Source organism: Schistosoma mansoni, chromosome 1 (assembly GCF_000237925.1).
Source record: "Schistosoma mansoni strain Puerto Rico chromosome 1, complete genome".
In the NCBI taxonomy this organism is placed as follows: Eukaryota; Metazoa; Platyhelminthes; class Trematoda; order Strigeidida; family Schistosomatidae; genus Schistosoma; species Schistosoma mansoni.
In genome coordinates, this window is record NC_031495.1 from 53,331,874 (window position 1) to 53,342,024 (window position 10,151).

Below are 10,151 nucleotides of genomic sequence, written 5' to 3' on the forward strand. Positions count from 1 at the left end.
TTCGATCTCCGGTAGATTCAATGGAGCTGGTCTATTCAGCAGTTCCTCAAAGTATACTACTCATCTCATCCTCTGTACTTGAATTTCCATAATTGTCTTTCCTTCTTTGTCGTTGACTGGTCTCTCCGGTTTACTATATCTCCCTGCTAGTTTCTTCGTTGTATCATATAGTTGTTTCATATTCCCTTCTGTTGCAATTTTTTCCGCCGTCGTTGCTAGTTCTCCCATGTATTTCTGCTTGTCGGCTTTAACGCTCTCCTTCACTTGCCTGTTTGCTTCTGCGTACTGTGCTTGTACCTTGACTTTCTCTACTCGTGTTCGACTGTTGTTAATTGCTAGTTTCTTGTCCTTCGTTTCTTGAATCCTGTCCAGGGTTTCAACAAAGATCCATTCCTTGTTGTGATGCTTTTTGTGGCCCAGAACTTCCTGACACGTTAAAATTAATGCTTTTTTGATCGCTTTCCAGTTATTCTCCATCGTAGTTTCTTGTTCTTTCAGTGGATCGTGTAGAGCTTGGAACCTGTTGTTGAGAGTTATCTTGAATTGGTTGAGTTTGTTAGTATCTCGAAGGAAGGCTGTATTGAACCTTTGTAATACTGTTTGTCCAGTTTTCCAGTGTTTCTTTAGCTTCAGTCTCATATTGGCCACAATCAGGTGGTGATCAGAAGGTATGTTAGCTCCTCTCCTTGTTTTCACATCTTACATTGTCCTTCTGAATTTCATATTGATACAAATGTGATCTATCTGGTTCTCTGTGGTGTCGTCCGATGAGATCCATATAACTTTGTGTATGCGTTTGTGTGGAAATATTATGCTACCTATAACCAATTTGTTGAATGCACATAAATTTGCAAATCTCTCCCCATTTTCATTTTTCTCTCCTAGTCCATGTCGTCCCATTATATCTTCATATTCTGTGTTGTCCAGCATTATAGCAACTCCCTGAGTTTGTGGAGCTATTTCCTCTTCGTGATCGGAGTACAACAGCATCTCTCCCGTATCTAACCTTTGCTATCCAGCTTTTGTCCAATAGGTTTCACTGATTCCCAGTGCAGCCAATTTGTATCTCCTCATTTCCATTTCTACTTGACTGGTCTTCCCGGTCTCCCACACTTTCCTGACATTCCATGTACTATAAAAGTTTTTGCTATGGTTGTTAGAAGGGTTGTTGGCCTCATGACTTCCCGAAGGATCACGGCATTTATCACGAGGCGTTATAATTCTTCCTTCAACTCGGAGGGCAAGTTTAAATGCTTTCAATTATTTATTTTGGTTAGCGTCTTTTTTGCGAGTTAGTTTTCTACGGGATGGAGTCGCTAACCCCATGCCCAATCCTTCTCCTTTATCCGGGTTGGGACCGGCAGTAACTCTAGAAGAGCTACAGGCGGAGTTTTTTAAACTGCTAAATTCATTAAATTACAAGAATGTGTTACAATAGTGCATATAAGTATCACACAGCTTATTATTCTACATTGATGAAAATATTGACTTATAATAATGGAATTCTATATCTATTCTAGATTCATAAATCAGTGTGTAACCTGATATTATGAGAGCCAGTGGCCGATCTTCACTGCTCACACGATATTTACAGCCAATCTTAACATAGTTTACTTAGTAACTAATGAATTTTCGGATAAGTATACAACAATTTATATTTCTTACTCTACTCTAAATATACAGTTCCTACTCTATTCATTTCATTAACTGACATATGACTTCAAAATATAACTTTTTCATGACATGTCAATAATGTTAAAGCATTTGAGCGTTGATGAATGTGACTGAGATATTTAAATAATTTTCTGGGAATCATAATACAAGCATAACCTAACTAGAATTTTTTCATTTATCTAGCGAACTCAGATCACATTTTAAGAAAAATTATCTTTTTACATAAATATAAGGCATAATTAGACAATAATCCCTAATTATAAAAAAAATGCACAAAACTGAATTTGATTAAATTGTTGACTCCTTCTTCAATGTATACAAGAGAAGGTAGGTATCATACAGATTTTTGAAAAGGCGGGTAATAAAACCTAAAATATTTTGATGCATTAATTTCATCGACGCATTTTTTTGTCAATTAAGGAATATTCAAACATTGTTTAGTTATCATACATATTATGCATATCATTCATATTATCACACAACTATTACTAATTCGATCAATCTATCACTTTTTGGATGTACATCATACTTTCAGTAAAAAAGTAAAAATTTAAAGAATTTCAAAAGATAAATTTTTTTTTACACATGAAGAACTTTTGTTCAAACACAATAATAAAGTGTATCTTTCGATAGTGTAATAAGAAGATGAAGATTATCAGAACTATGTGATATATTAGCGCAATACATTTCGAACAATCTAATCACACATATACTTGTTGTGTATCTTTTATTGAAAACGGTACAATAAATTTATAATGTATTCTTATCAAATAGTCAAATGAAATCATATAAATGAAAAATAAATAAATAAACCAAAGACCACAGTGTAAAGATTTTAACTTTTCAACGGATCTTAAAAATTATAAGTTCTGAAAACATACTACTCAACCATGTGAAACTGAAAAATAACAATCATTTCATCCTTTCGGGCTTTCAATATCATATAGTTGAAATCATGAGTCAGTTGAAGCTAGACCACCATGGAAAACCTGGAACCACTGGAAGGCCGTTTCATCTTATTGTGGGACTCCTCAGCAGTGAGCATCCACGATCCCGTCTCGCGAGATTCGAACCCAATACCTACCAGTCTCGCGCCAGAGCACTTATCCGATAGACCACTGAGTCAGCTGGCATCCAACGGGGTTAATGTCTAACTTGAACCAATGCACGAAATTGAGCAACCATTCACCATTCAATATTACTTAACTAACATTAATTCATGACAAAAACGATTTTATTAAACAAGAATGAATACTTTCACCAAATTATAAATGTCAATAAATATTACCTAAATATCATCAGTATTTTTTAGAACATTATAAATTGTAAAATTCTACTGTTTGAATATGTTATTGAATATTTAAGAACAATATAGGTAGTAGCATTTTAAAATAATCATTATTTTCAGTATACGGTTGTGGAGATTGTTGAGTTTCATTGAGATCATGAACTGGTCAGTGTTAGGCCACCATTGAAAACCTGAAAGCACTGAATGCCTGCTTCGTCCTAGTACGTGGCTTCTCTGTAGTTTGCACCAACGATCTTGCAATCGGGATTCGAATCCAAGACCTTCAGTTTCGAGTGCGAACACTTAACCTCCAGACCACTGACCCAGCGTCCAACGGTTTTAATGCCTAACTTCAATCAATCGACCATATTGTGCGACCATCTTCCATTGTCTCCGGTGGATACCTTACATCAGACACGGTTGAACACCACTGGTCATGACTTCTCACTAAAACTGGTCACAAGTGAGCAGATGATGACTATAATAGTGATCCGTGTAGCATAAAATTTATCTCCATATATGAAAAATTATTATCCCACTTAACATAGTTCATGAGTCAATGATAACAATGAAATAGTTTATGTAACTGATTATAATGTGTAGAAAAAACGAGCTGATGATAAGATGACATGTTCAGTAGTAATTATAAAGGTTATTAGAAGCCCGATGACACAAATAAACACTTCAGCATTCAATGTAAATCAAAACGTTGAAAAAAATAAACATTAAGACTACTTGATACAAAGTTTGTGAGTAATCAATTTAAATATTCAAGTAGTTAAGTGATATACCTAAGCAATGAGCGGAAGCAAACAAAGAGTAGAAAAATTTAGTGAACTTCCGCATATTCAAGTCATGTTTCGAAGAGTGAGACAGTTAAATATGTCGTAAAATGAGAGTTATTTAAATCCACCAGAAAACACTGAAACTAGTAAAATGAAATACAATTTAAGAGTATCATATTTCAAAGAAGTTCCATTATTATGTTTAATATGGATTAAAGTGTATGAAGGAAATATGAGTATTTAAATTATCTTTATGCATTTTGGTCATGAATGACAGAAAGTATTAAACTAGAGCCAAATAGTTCTACTAACTAAGTGATGTTTAACCATCTAAGTCTAAAATACTAAACCTGTAACTAGAAAGTTAAACCAACACTTCAGTTATCATGTACAATGTCCATTTTGTAGTTAGGCCAAAAATTTAAAAAGATTTCACTACAGTAAAACAAGGAAAAAAAGAATCCAAGGTCATTGAAGTGAATGAGAAAAATTATAGACTATTGCACACATAATCTTTTCATCTGTAGTTAAAATGTAAATTGGTGACTAATATTGCAGCTGACGAGTCCCAAATAGGACGAAATGGGTATCCTGGATTTCACTGCTAGCCACTATCCATCTTTGCTTATAATGCATTTGAATTAAGGCTATATCGAGGCACAGTATGCACATAAGCCAATCAGAGACTGATCAATTGCAGTCCTAAACATCAATGGTAAGATTCAAACAAACAATACTAAGTGAATTTAACATAAAACTTAGTTTATAAAGTATGGTTGTTTGATATAATACAGATGAACTGTCACTGAAGGATGACTACGATAAATGACAAGGCGATACCTGTGGGAAAATAATGCAAACTGTAATTAAAAATATTAAAAAGCCTTAAAATACAAAAAAAATAAACTCGCAATTATCTACAAAATAATTGAAATGTTAAAGAATTATGGAATATCATATACGTAATTCCCTTGATAAATGCATTACAACATACAACTTGTAAACACATGATCTTCAAATAAAATCATAACTGTTTCATTCAATTTATTGGGGTCACACTTCAATTAACATATAGCAACCATCCTACAATCAATTTCGATTATGGTTAATTTTGGTTAAGCCATTTTTATTAACTTACTTAACAGACATCGTCATTTGGATAATAACAATTTGCATATTCTTTGTACTGTTATGACCACTAGAACACATGACACTCTAGCCAAAATGTTGATTGCTTAAGTATCATTAGATGACTCGAACTCCTCCCCATATATGTATGCACGCAAATCCTATTATCAGCTGTGCCCTTATTCAAGTTGACTATAAATTGCCAATGTAATTGCTTGCTGCTCGCTCGCTGATATTCGCTCAGGTGCTGGTAGCTTTTTGGCCTTAGTTATTTGACAATAAACTGTAGTTGCTGATTCTCTTTGCCTTCTGATTTTATGCACCGTTAAGATTGGTATTATAACGGTTATCAAGGTGAACGATTAGCGAAGCACGGCATTACAAACATATAACGCTCAAGTAAATGGTAATTTAAGATACCCAATATATAATATCAAATATCTTAATTAGGCACCGATAAATATTAAAAAAACAATGATTTAACATAATTGTAACCAATTTTCCTGAATTTTTGATTTAGTATATTCCGTTACAGCTTATAGAAATAATCAAATAAAATAAATGAGATTATGAGTCAATTGAAGCTAGACCACCATGGAAAACCTGGAAGCACTGGTGAATGGTTGCTCAATTTCGTGCATTGGTTCAAGTTAGACATTAACACCGGACGGCTCAGTGGTCTATCAGTTAAGTGTTCTGGCGCGAGATTGGTAGGTCCTGGGTTCGAATCTCGCGAGACGGGATCGTGGATGCTCACTGCTGAGGAGTCCCACAATAAGATGAAACGGCCTTCCAGTGGTTCCAGGTTTTCCTAGGAGGTGACGGTGCAACGGACTCATGATCCTCAACTATATAAAATTACTAAAATCTCCACAAAACCCCCTTCTGAAAATAAATGTTAGAAATATTTGACTATTTTTATTTGTTAAAATAATCATATGTCAACATTAAAAAACTGAAATGTCAATCTAAATTTTATAGTTCAAACGTTTATTCTCTGATGACATTGGTGAATGGTTGCTCAATTTCGTGAATCAGTTGAAGTTAGAAATTAACACCGTTGGATGCCAGCTCAGTGGTCTATCGGTTAAGGGCTTCGGCTCGAAACCGGTAGGTCCTGGGTTCGAATCCCGCGAGAGTGGGTTCGTGGACGCGCACTGCTGAGGAGTCCCATAATAGGACGAAACGGCCGTCCAGTGCTTCCAGGTTTTCCATGGTAGTCTAGCTTCAATAGACTCATGATCTCAACTCTATAAAAATACTAAAATCTCCACAAAACCCCTTCTGAAAATAATTAAAGTGCTTACTATTTCCTTTGTAAATGAAATACGTTTTCATTAGAATAGATTCTATAATATACATATGGTACATATCATCTAAGATTTTACCAATATGACATTCACTATGTAAGGAGATACTATTCTATGTAACATAAAATTATAATTATAAAAAATACAATTTTTTGTCAAATATTGTGTCAATTTACAGAGTTATAATGTCAGTAAATAACAGTTGTACTTGATGACAACAAAAGTCGCAACGAAAACGTGTTTACCTACTTCATTATTGAACTGATAAAAATAATGCTTTAATATGATTGATTTTCATATAGGGACTTCCGTCTAAATTCGATCGAATAGTTTTACAGTATTTGGGCGCCGAGTTGATGTGAGACATTAAGAAGGAAAAATATATTTGTAAGATCTAAGAGAATGAATTTAAAGTAAGTCCAACCTTCAACCTGACAATCTAGCTCAATCTTTTTCAAGGAAATATAATCAAACATCAAAATTATCGAATATTTGATAACGTTAGATTTACTTCAAATTCATTCTCTGAGATTTTACAAATACATTCCTCCTCCGTAATGGTTGATTGTCATATGAGGTATCGTTTTTTTAACTAACAGAGATTTTTCATTTCAATAAAGGAAAATCTTTCTATCACCGTAACCCACATAATTGGGTATAAATGTATTAGATAGTTATCAAACCAAATTACACGAAGTTAACAAGGGGAAAAGTATCAAGAATTAAAGTATTACGAGAATCATTAGAGTTATTCAATAAAACAATGTATCTTGTATTATTCGAGACAAAAAGATGATAAGCTTATTGACCTGTTAAATCTAAACTATTAAATTTCAAGTTATCAGTAGAAATCACTATCAAGTTATTAGTAAGTAATCTTTAAGAGAGCAAATTGTTTAATGCTCCATAGTCTAAAAAACAACCCTTAAAGATTAAGTAGTTCAGTAGCATCATTTAAGGGTTCTACCATAGAATCTATGAATTTAAAACAATTAGGCTTTCTTGTATATACTATCAAGAGTAAAAGCTTAGAAAAATACACCTTATTGATCTGCTTATTCTGACTAAGGTTAAATTTAAACTTAAAAATAGTGTCATTTATTTTGAACGGATCAAAAATTGAAAATTATGACTGAATTGAAAATTAAGTAATTATACAAATAAACTCAAGAAATTGCAATTTGTCAGTATGGGATTGTGAAGTTTATTAAATTTCGGTGAAATTATGAACCTATCACGTTTAGAAAACCATTGAAAATCTTGAAGCATTGTACGGCTGTTTCGTCTTGATATGGAACTGCTCAGTAGTGTTCATCCACCACCGAGGTCAGTTGTCTAGAGGTTAGGCGGTCGATCATGAGATCGAAGGTTATAGGTCTGACTCCACCCTTCAGGGTCGTGAATGCACACTTATGAGGAGTCCCATCCAGTGCTTCGGGGTTTTCAAGGGTTATCTAATTTTGATTGATTCGTGACTTCAATAGGATCAAAATTCTCCCAGTAGTCCTATTTTAGCTTTTAAACACCTTATTATAAATATGGCAATGATTCGCTTTTAAGCACGACTGAGGCATAGATTATAATAATTTCCACGAGTCTACTATGATAATAAGAACCGGACCAAAGTACCAAATGATTTCTTTTTAAATCTCTAACAAACAAATGAAATATTTTTTGAGCTTCTACTTGGTACAAAATACCGTACCGGATTAGAATTTTACATAATTTTACTACACACTTATCAGTTAGATAACGAATAATTAAGAACAAAAAGTAAGTATCCGTAGAGATGGTGGAGAAGATTTGTAGCTCAGGTGGGTGATTTTGATGTTGGTTTGTTCTCTGAGCTGGATGGTTTGGTCGTGGAGACTTAAGGTCAATAAGAACCAATCAACATCGAGGTGCACAGGACAAGCTGTGAATCACATGTGGAGAAATTCAAACACTTCACTTCTACCCGAAGTTTGTGCTGATGATGTCGTTCAGAAGGACGATGAAAGCTCCACGACCGAACCATCCAGTTCAGAGATCAAACCAACCTTTCAAAAGTCCCGTAGACTTTGAGGCATTTTCTTGCGCCTTAGACGACATTACTGTCAGGGTACAGCCGGCACTAATTAACTAGGTCCTCACTAACAGTCTTTCGTGTGCTATTTAATTAGGGTAAATTTGTTTGAGGAATGATATTCTAAGTTCTGTCTGCGGACGCTCGGACAGATAGCAGCCCGGATGCGACCATGGATTAGTTCTACCAGCAGTTAAATATTCTTCTATAGAAAGTCCATTTGGCAGATATTGTGGCACTAGCGGCAGATTTAAATTTGCAGACAGGAGGTCTAAGCATTGAGAACAATGGTCTGGATGGTCATTGGGGACTCGTTGATTAGACGTCTAATAACGGTGGCTGCATCCTGCAGCTTTACGTAGAACACAACCCTTTTATGGATAGCACCAACCTTTGGTACAGTCATCGTCAATATGTTACCTACTCCCCTCTCCCAACACCTCAAGCCTAGATCCAGATTGATCATATCGTGATCAGCTACCGCTGGCCCGATTGTGTATAATAATGCAGCTCCTTTTGAGGTATTGATCTGGACTCTAATCATGTTCGCATTTGCACTGATCAATGACCGCCAGTTCATCACCATAAACCGATCACTGTAAGCAAAGTGGTTGGAGATCCTGTTGCAACTAAATATTAAAACAAGCTAGGTTCAAGTCTAGCTATTAACCCATCAAAAAGTATAGATGAACAGCCACTATATTTGCATAATCCCATGAAAATAAACAGTAGTGTCACTCGTGGATTTGCGAACCGTTTCGCTTATAAGCACTGGGTTTGTCCAGCCTCCTAATGACTGGTCGAAATACGTCAGTCTACTCCGGATAACTGCGAGTTTGACAATATACATAGACCCACAAATAAATAAATTATGTAAAGACTCCTTAAAGACCGAGAAGTCAGGTGGTCGGGACGTGCTAGTGAGTTGGAAGCAACAGCTGCATCTGGTAACTGCCGGAAGTTCTTTCAACTCATCCGAGGAACAGTTCAGCTGGTCTGTTGCCCCGACGACATCGGCCAGATTGTTCTGTCCTCCATAGCCAGCCTCAACTGGTCCGCCAGACGAGGCAGAATTCCCCAAGGAACTCCAACTTTTTGAAACGCCACAAATCATCAGGCACAGATGACTTGTCTCCAGTCCATCTTAGGGATAGTGGTGACCTTGTTATGAAACCAACTTAGTTGTCTGCAAACGTTTGTCGATTAGAGAGTGTTCCAATATCATCGAATAAGTTGATGGTCGTCTTTATCTTTGAAAGCGGTTCATGTCACCTATGCAACAACCATCGGGGTATAAGTTTACTTCCGATAGTGTCCAATTTATTGGCTTCGGTCATACTTCGCGGACTGTTCGAAACCCACGGAAGATTGACTCGGGGGAGCAGGCTGACTTTCATGTTGGTTGGTAAATTGATCATATATTAACTCTTCGCCAAATGTTAGAACACCGTTATACTCACTGCTGGCCAACGACCGTTGTGTTTCTTATCAGCAGAGTCACTTTCAACTAGTTAGACAGGATTGTTCTATGGATTTGTTTGTTGACTAAGGGTGTTCCTAAGAAGCTCATTAACATTTTGAAGGTCCTATATACAAACACTGCATCCATAATGAGGGCATAAAATCACCTATATTTATTGTCTCATTCATGTAGTGGGGTCAGGCAGGGTTGTCCGATTACACTATTCCTCTGCAACTTTGCCATCGATAACATTCTGAAAATTAAGGTGGTCAATTTATGACTTGGTGCCGGGTTCCTCTATTGTACTAGATTTTATGAGCTTAAAAAAAAATATAATATAACTCCTTAAAAATCTGTTGAAAATAAATTTGGTATTTTCAATCATAGTATACACTGGTATTCTTTCTGTGATTGAAAAACTTCATGTTTAAGAGTACTA

The 10,151-nt window shown here is 35.5% G+C and overlaps 1 non-coding gene across 1 annotated transcript; it reads left to right on the forward strand.

Annotated features, from left to right (window-relative positions):
* The first annotated feature begins 5,945 nt into the window (after positions 1 to 5,945).
* Positions 5,946 to 6,017, forward strand: Smp_tRNA_00651_Pseudo_CGA.1.1. Its single transcript has one exon. It is a non-coding gene (tRNA).
* Positions 6,018 to 10,151: the final 4,134 nt, after the last annotated feature.